This window comes from Hemitrygon akajei, chromosome 11 (assembly GCF_048418815.1).
Source record: "Hemitrygon akajei chromosome 11, sHemAka1.3, whole genome shotgun sequence".
Lineage (NCBI taxonomy): Eukaryota > Metazoa > Chordata > Chondrichthyes > Myliobatiformes > Dasyatidae > Hemitrygon > Hemitrygon akajei.
The window spans coordinates 39,775,222-39,784,299 of NC_133134.1; the positions used below are offsets into that span (position 1 = coordinate 39,775,222).

General features: G+C 44.5%; 1 pseudogene; it reads right to left on the reverse strand.

Annotated features, from left to right (window-relative positions):
• Positions 1–485: 485 nt before the first annotated feature.
• LOC140735508 (UDP-glucuronosyltransferase 2C1 pseudogene) lies at positions 486–3,012 on the reverse strand (annotated as a pseudogene).
• Positions 3,013–9,078: the final 6,066 nt, after the last annotated feature.

Genomic DNA, 9,078 nt, shown 5'->3' on the forward strand with positions numbered 1-9,078 from the left:
GGTCCCCCTCTTTCTTCCCTTGATTCCCTGAGTCAGTGTCCTCTCTTCGTTGATTCCTGCTTCTGCAATCCTTTACCGCTACCCATCACCTCCTGGCTCCTTGCTTCATCCCCATTACCCCACCCTCCTACCTTCTCCCTCACCTGCTCTCACCAGTTCCCCGCCAAATGTACTACTCGCCCTCCGTCGCTTTCTTATTCTGACTTCAGCGTAGACGTAGCGCAACAATTCCGCTGTTTATTTTAAATTTATTTCTGTTTTTTATTCACTGGACAGGTTTTTATAAGTTAGCATTTTGGACGATCGACTTTACACTTGAACTTCGCCCGCTATGTGTGGAGACCGACGGCAAAACGCACGTTTGAACAGGGGTCTGGTCGAAACTAGTTCAAATCAGATTGAATTATCAATATACCTCAGCTACCGCCACGCTTTCACGTAGAAAATCAGAGTCACTATTGGCAGTGAGACAAAATTCCAACTGATTTATTTTTGAAACCTTTATTTTAACTTAGTGACCATCAGTAACAGATTCTCCTAGAGGAGTAACCGTCCTCTCCATGTCCACTCAGAAAGACCTATCAGGATTTTGCATTTCAATCACGACGCCTTTTACTCTTCCTAACTTCGGCATACGCAAATCTAGTCTGTTCCGCCTTGCTTTTTAAGACATACCACCCATGCTACTGAAGTTCTTATATTTCAAATATCTAGATCAGGACAGACTACATTACTCCACGGATAGCATCAACTGCACGTTATCTAACAGCATAACATTACTAATTTTTAATTTGATTTCCCTAGTCGAGAACACTAACATGTGGATTATATTCGGGCTGGTAGCTTAATATTTAGAGACTATCGGCTATTAATAAACTGATTGAATGAGAATTATTTTTCTTGTGTACTGGCAAACAGAAACATAGAAGGGAAGCAAGATGGAGGGCAGAAACAAAAGGTTTTCCAATGGGATCTATGCACTTCAACTGAGTCGGGAAAAGTGGATCGATGAAGCAAAACGTTGGGGAATAAGATATTGATCAATTTGGCAATAAGAGTAGCAAAACAGTATTGCTGCTAAACGAGATTTAGTTGTGCTTGGCTATTGATATCAGAGAAAATGTTCTGCAGCTTTGAAAAAGATTTCGAAAATGAACGAAAATTCTTTCTCTAACTCCCTTCATTTAGTCCCTTTTCCTCTTCCTCCCCGAACACAACTTGACAAGTAAAACATTAAGTAATTTAAATACAAGATAAAGGAAAAGCCCTATGAAAACCACAATAATAGTAAACACATCCAGTAAGTGGTACTGATAGAATGGCAGATCATTACCCGCGGCTCTAAGATGAGGAGCCCCCCGGTGCCTTATTGTGTATTCAATCCAGAAAGCAGCCAGCTCCATTGGCCGCACTGGAACGTCCCGGTGCAAGGCGGATAATCGTTTCATGTTCTCTGCATAGGAAGGGTTTTCGATGACTGTCTTCACTGCATGGAAAATATCATCGCTTTTAATGTGAGCCAATTCTAACATGACCACTGCTCCTCGGGTTTTGAGACGCTTAAGGTTATCATATTGATCAAAAAAAATTGGAATACCAACCACGGGAACCCCATGATAAATGGCCTCATAAAGCCCATTTTCACCGCCGTGCGTGATGAGCGCTCTTGTCTTCGGATGACTCAGCAGATCATTTTGTGGAAACCAGCTCAAGATTTTCGTGTTGTTTCCTAAATTCGGGGGTAGCGCTCCAATATACCGCCAGATGACCCTCTGTGAGAGTCTGGCCAGTCCTGCCGCAACTTCACTCGCCGCTTCTGGAGGAATAGTGCCTAATATACTTCCGAAGGAGAAGATCACCACGCCATCTTCGCCAGAATTGTCCATGAATCGCTGCAGATCAGCAGGGAGCGGTCGACCCGGACCGCACTGGATACCTCCGATGTAAATCAGGTTTGGCATGGTCGGCCGGGGATACTCAAAAACAAAATCAACCTTCATTAAGACGATATCAACCTTTCGATAAAGTTCTTCCACGGTAATTTCATCATTGAGGTAAAGCTGACAAAGCCGATTGTAAGCTGGGTAAACGTAGAAGTGGCTTATGAATTTAGACATTCCGTACACTAAGACGTTCTTCAATCTGTCCACAAGCGACATTCTGTCGCTCAAACGCGAATTGAACATGGGCACAAAGGAAAGTGGCGACGGGGCGAAGCTTAAGTGGAGGTCCTCGGATATCGTCCACCTGCCGAAAAACACCAATGAAGTGTTAAGTACATGGGACAGCATGGCACCGGCTGCATGGAAAGGGTCGGCCAAAATCACGTCAAACCCCCCAGCTTTCAGCCGATCCATCAAAGCGCGATCCTCGAACAGTCCCTGAATGAACGGAGAAATCAGTTCAAAATTGAAGGAGAACGTTCCTATCAAGGTGCGGACAGCGGAGATGCTGGAGAGAAAACCATCTTCCACATATAAGAAGTTGAAGATAAAATCATGAACTTTGTCTTCGATAACAGCCTCCTGTGCCTGTTCTCCCGAAATACGGATAGTTTCCATGGTGAAATTTTCGGACGTTGCCTCAATCCTTAGCGAACTGCTGCCCCTCAGCACCGTCACCTCGTGACCCCTCTCCACCAGTTCCAGGAGTAGGGATTTCATGATGATCCAGTGGCTCCAGTCTGCGGAGATGGCAAGGATTCTGGCAGCTTCAGGGCTGGGACTCCGTGCGGAAAAAAACGTTAGAAAATACAGCAGAAGGGTCTGAAAACCCGCTCGGCTTTTCCTTGACATTTTCGGCTACGAATCTCAAAGAGAAAGTGATTGTTTTCTTGTGCTGAAACCTGTACTGCAAATTCAAAGTGCCTTTCTTGATCAGTTATTCACGCGGGCTGCCAGTTAACACTTCGCTCTGAGCCAGCAATCAGTCCACTTTTGTATTCATGTCCATACGCGGTTTGATAGGAAACTCTAGCCCAGTTACATTGCTACGGCGTATTGCGGAGTTAAGGTGTCTAGCAAATATTAATTTCACCGGTAACCAATCTCCAGACGTGAACATGGATTGTAGATTGAATTTTAAATGTAGCCCTGAACAATAGAACAATAAAACAAAAGAGATGGTTGTTGACTTCAGGAGGGCACGAAGCGACCACTCCCCGCTGAACATCGACGGCACCTCGGCAGAGATCGTTAAGAGCACCAAATTTCTTGGGGCTCACCTGGCGGAGAATTTCACCTGGTCCCTCAACACCAGCTCCATAGCAAAGAAAGCCCAAAAGCGTCTCTACTTTCTGCGAAGGCTGAGGAAAGTCCATCTCCCACCCCCTATCCTCATCACATTCTACAGGGGTTGTATTGAGAGCATCCCGAGCAGCTGCATCACTGCCTGGTTCGGAAATTGCACCATCTCAGATAGCAAGACCCCGACATTTACACTACACGCTGCATCCGCAAAGCAAACAGCATTAAGAAGGGCCTCACGCACCCCTCATAAAAACTCTTCTCTCTCCTCCCGTCTGGAAAATGGCACCAAAGCATTCGGGTTCTCACGACCAGATTATGTAACAGTTTCTTCCCTCAAGCTATCAGGCTCCTCAATACCCAGAGCCTAGACTGACACCTTACTGCCCTATTGTCCTGTTTATTATTTATTGTAATGCCTGCACTGTTTTGTGCACTTTATGCAGTCCCGGGTAGGTCTGTAGCCTAGTGTAGCTGGGTTTTTTTTCTCTGTGGTTTTTTTTACGTAGTTCAGTCTAGATTTTGTACTGTGTCATGTAACACCATGGTCCTGAAAAACTTTGTCTCATTTTTACTATGTACTGTACATAGCAGTTATGGTCGAAATGATAATAAAAGTGATTTCACTCGACTTGACTTAGTTCTCCTGCAGACATAGCCAGCATTTGATTGCAAACCAGGCAATACTGATTTAACATTCAATTTGGGTGTCTGGAGTATGGGTGCGAAGAAGCAGGTTTGTGAAAGCTATATGTAATTCAAAGGAAGCATTGTAGATACATTGTAACTATGGATTTGTCCTGCAGTTACTTTTGATCTCTGGCAGATAAAAATGTAATGTAATATTGGGGCAGGAGTCCTCTTCTTCCAAGTATCTCAATATGAAGTCTGCTGCTCGCTTTTATTGAATAAAACACCTCTAAATCCACTAGCTTCAGTCGCTGTCTGGTGAAGTTGCAACACTGGGTCACTGGGTGGCTGGGGGAGGGCGCTCGTGCGAGATTCGCTGGTGACCCATCGTTTGGTCTGAGATCTCAGCAGTCTGAGTGGTTGAGTGTTTTCAAAATCTGCGTTCACGCTTGATTCTCTTCAGGAAGGTGACCAAGGGATCATGAAGTATGACAAACATGGCAGAGAGCTGAAGTGGTATATATGAAAGTAATGTGGTGTGACTAAGTGCATGTGTGTTGATGTAAGAAACTAGACATTGCTGTGTTAATTTGGTGAGACATGGCTGTTCATTGCAGAGGGTGGTTACTAACCATTTGAGACAGCAGAGGGGTACGCGTATACTCATTCAGGGAAATGTATGACAGCAAACTTGTTTGCAGGTGCATTTGTGTGTCTTAAGAATTATTCTGTAACCTTGGTGCAAGTGCTTTTAAATTCAAAGGAATTCAACAGGCATTATGAGTTCAAGCGCACATAAATTGCAAACAGTAAAGTATGTAATCTGTGGTTTTAATTATATTCTGTTTAATTTTTACCCATTAGTTATCTTTTGCTTAGTGTGAAAATTAGTGTGAATATATTGGAGGGAGAGATTTTACCCAAATATCTCTGTCGGGACAGCACCGATTGAGGTTAGACTACATCACATCGAGAAACATGATGAGTGCAGCCAGCCCTTGATCTTGATTACAACCACCCATAAGCCCTTCACCCCCAAGAAGCAAAGCCTTTTGTCACAGAAGCAGATCCCTCTCTCTCTCTATCTCTCCCTCTCCCTCTCCTTCTCCCTCTCCTCTCCCTCTCCCTCTCTCTCACCCTCTCTCTCTTTCTTTCTCTACCCCCCCTCTCCCTCTCTCTCTCTCTCTCTCTCTCTCTCTCTCTCTCTCTCTCTCTCTCTCTCTCTCTCTCTCATGTCCTGGATTACAGTTAGCTTCTTCATGAAAGAATACTTTAAATATTTTCCAATTTGTTCATTGAAATTTTATAACCATGATCCCTTGTTCACGATACCCACCCAGGGAGCAATTCCACTCTGAAGTCCTTTCACCTTTTGGGGTTTTCACAGTTTCTGATTATACACGGCACTAAACCATTCCATTGGTTTAGTGAGAAACAGGTGCAAGGGAATAATTTGCAGATTTGTTAACATTAGTAGTTGTTTCAAGGATTTTAAATCTTTTAAATTATTTTAAGATTTTGCTGTTATTAGTTTCAGTACACCTGCTTGACAGATTTGATTATTAGTTCACATCATGTTGTGTCTTGTGCTTTGTTTCCTGACAGCATTGCTGAGAGTGATGTCATGTCAGATTTGGACACCACTTAGTAAGACTGACGCAAATTGGGGTGGAGGGGTGCCGCTTTGTCAAACCCATGGTAGATTGTGGGACTGCTTCATCGAGAATCTTCTGTCTGTAGGAAAAGTCAAGATCTCCCGGTTGATACCAATTTCAAATTGACTTCCAATAACCATACTGACATGTCTGTCCATGGCCTAATCTACTGCTGCGAAGAGGCCAAAATTAGTTTGGGGGAGAAAACGACTTTTGTTCCCTATGGATAGCTTCCAACTTGATGTCATGAACACTGATTTTTCTAACTTGCAGTAGTTACTCCACTCCGTGCTTTTCTCCTTCTGAACTCCCTATTCTTGTTACCTTCTCACTCATTTTCTTCCCTCAACTGGTCATCACTTCGTTCTGGTCCTCCTCTTTCTTCCCTTTATTCCATGACACAGTGTCCTCTCTTCGTTGATTCCTGCTTCTTCAATCCTTTACCGCTACCCATCATCTCCTGGCTTCTTGCTTCATCCCTGGGATGTACTGCAAGGGGGGCTATGTGGGGGCATTGAGGAGGTCACTGAATGCACAACGGACTATATTAACTTTTGTGTGGATGCAGTTGTCCCTGTTAGAACTGTTCGCTGCTATCCCAATAATAAGCCCTGGATCACTAGTCACATCAAAGGCCTCCTAAACCAGAAGAAGAGGGCCTTTAAAGATGGTGATCGGTTGGAGCTTAAAAGAGTTCAGAAGGAACTCAGAGTACAGATAAGGGGGGCAAAGGAGCAGTATAGGAGGAAGCTAGAACAAAAGCTGCAGAAAAAAAGCATGAAGGAGGTGTGGGATGGGATGAAGATCATCACCGGATGCGGTGCAAAGCGGGGGGCGAACATAAGTGGAGATGTGGAGAAAGCGAACCAGCTGAACAACTTCTTCAACAGGTTCGACAGCTCAATCTCATCCTCACCGCAAAAATCCACACCAGGCTTACTTCCCTCACAGGAAAATAGCCACTCACAGGAGACCTTGCCCACGCCCAGGATTACGGCTGCACAGGTGGAAGGTCAACTGAGGAAGATCTGTACCAGCAAGGCGGCTGGACCGGATGGAGTTTCCCCACGATTACTGAGGGCCTGTGCGACTGAGCTGGGAGAACCACTACAGCGCATCTTCAACATGAGCCTGGAGCAGAGAAGAGTACCCAGACAGTGGAAAACATCCTGTATTGTCCCGGTACCGAAGAAACCACAACCAACGGAGTTGAATGACTTCAGACCTGTTGCCTTGACGTCGCACGTGATGAAGACCATGGAGCGGCTGATAATACAGAATCTGAGGCCACAAACCAGGCACGCCCAGGATCCTCTTCAGTTTGCGTATAAGGAGAAGGTGGGAGTGGAGGATGCTGTCACGTATTTGCAGCACAAATCACTCTCTCACCTAGAGGGGGTCAGTTGTGCTGTGAGGATTACATTCCTTGACTTCTCTAGTGCCTTTAACACCATCCAGCCCAAGATCTTAAGGCACAAACTAACGGAGATGGGAGTAGACTCTCACATGGTGGATTGGATAGTGGACTACTTGACAGATAGACCTCAGTATGTGCGGTTGGGAGACTGTAGGTCTGACACGGTGGTCAGCAGCACAGGGGCGCCGCAGGGAACCGTACTCTCTCCGGTCCTGTTCACCCTGTACACATCAGACTTCCAATATAACTCGGAGTCCTGCCATGTGCAGAAGTTCGCTGATGACACGGCCATAGTGGGGTGTGTCAGGAATGGACAGGAGGAGGAGTATAGGAAACTGATACAGGACTTTGTGATATGGTGCAACTCAAACTACCTGCGTCTCAATATCACCAAGACCAAGGAGATGGTGGTGGACTTTAGGAGATCTAGGCCTCATATGGAGCCAGTGATCATTAATGGAGAATGTGTGGAGCAGGTTAAGACCTACAAGTATCTGGGAGTACAGTTAGACAAGAAGCTAGACTGGACTGCCAACACAGATGCCTTGTGCAGGAAGGCACAGAGTCGACTGTACTTCCTAAGAAGGTTGGCATCATTCAATGTCTGTAGTGAGATGCTGAAGATGTTCTATAGGTCAGTTGTGGAGAGCGCCCTCTTCTTTGTGGTGGCGTGTTGGGGAGGAAGCATTAAGAAGAGGGACGCCTCACGTCTTAATAAGCTGGTAAGGAAGGCGGGCTCTGTCGTGGGCAAAGTACTGGAGAGTTTAACATCGGTAACTGAGCGAAGGGCGCTGAGTAGGCTACGGTCAATTATGGATAACTCTGAACATCCTCTACATAGCACCATCCAGAGACAGAGAAGCAGTTTCAGCGACAGGTTACTATCGATGCAATGCTCCTCAGACAGGATGAAGAGGTCAATACTCCCCAATGCCATTAGGCTTTACAATTCTACCGCCAGGACTTAAGAACTTTTTAAAAGCTATTATTAATGCTTTTTGAGATAGTGATTTAGATGCATATCATATTTTTTACTGAGTTAAGTATTGTATGTAATTAGTTTTGCTACAACAAGTGTATGGGACATTGGAAAAAAGTTGAATTTCCCCATGGGGATGAATAAAGTATCTATCTATCTATCTATCTATCTCTATCTATTCCCCCACCCACCTACCTTCTCCCTTACCTGCTCTCACCAGTTCCCCGCCAAATGTACTACTCACCCTCCATCACTTTCTTATTCTGACTTCAGCGTAGACGTAGCGCAACAATTCCGCTGTTTATTTTAAATTTATTTCTGTTTTTTATTCACTCGACAGGTCTTCATAAGTTAGCATTTGGACGATCGACTTTACACTTGAACTTCTTGGCATCTGCCACTTTGGTTACTCTGAGTACGTTGAAGTACCATCTGCCTGAGTGCTATTCGTGCCTCCAGCTGGTGCAATCATGTTCAGGCATCGTATTCGCCCACTATGTGCTGAGACCAACGGCAAAACGTACATTTGAACAGAGGTTTGGTCGAAACTAGTTCAAATTGGATTGAATTATCAATATACATCAGCTACCGCTATGCTTTGACATAGAAAATCAGAGTCACTATTGGCAGTGAGATAAAATTCCATCTGATTTCTTTCATAAACCTTTATGTTAACTTAGTGACCATCAGTAATAGATTCTCCTAGAGGAGTAATCGTCCTCTCCATGTCCACTCAGAAAGACCTATCAGGATTTTGCATTTCAATCATGACGCCTTTTACTCTTCTAAACTTCGGCATATGCAAACCTAGTCTGTTTCTGCCCTGCTTCTTAAGACATACTTTTACCTGTCCCGTGAGTTTCTCGTGAGCATGATGTAATTGTCTCATGATATTGTTATGATGTAATTATCTCCTGATAGTGGGGTAATGTGATGTCACATGATGGCATGTTCCAGCTGGTATAAAAAGGGAAACTGTAATTTGTTGTACAGTTGTTTTGTTGGGACTCACATAATCATAGAAAGAGAGAGAGAGTGAGGAAATACCAGCTTCATGCGAACCCAAAGAATTGGGTAGAAATCAATTGCGTTCTGTGTGCCTCGAAGGTGATTGACATTTGGTATATTCCTACGTGGATTGTGGCACACACT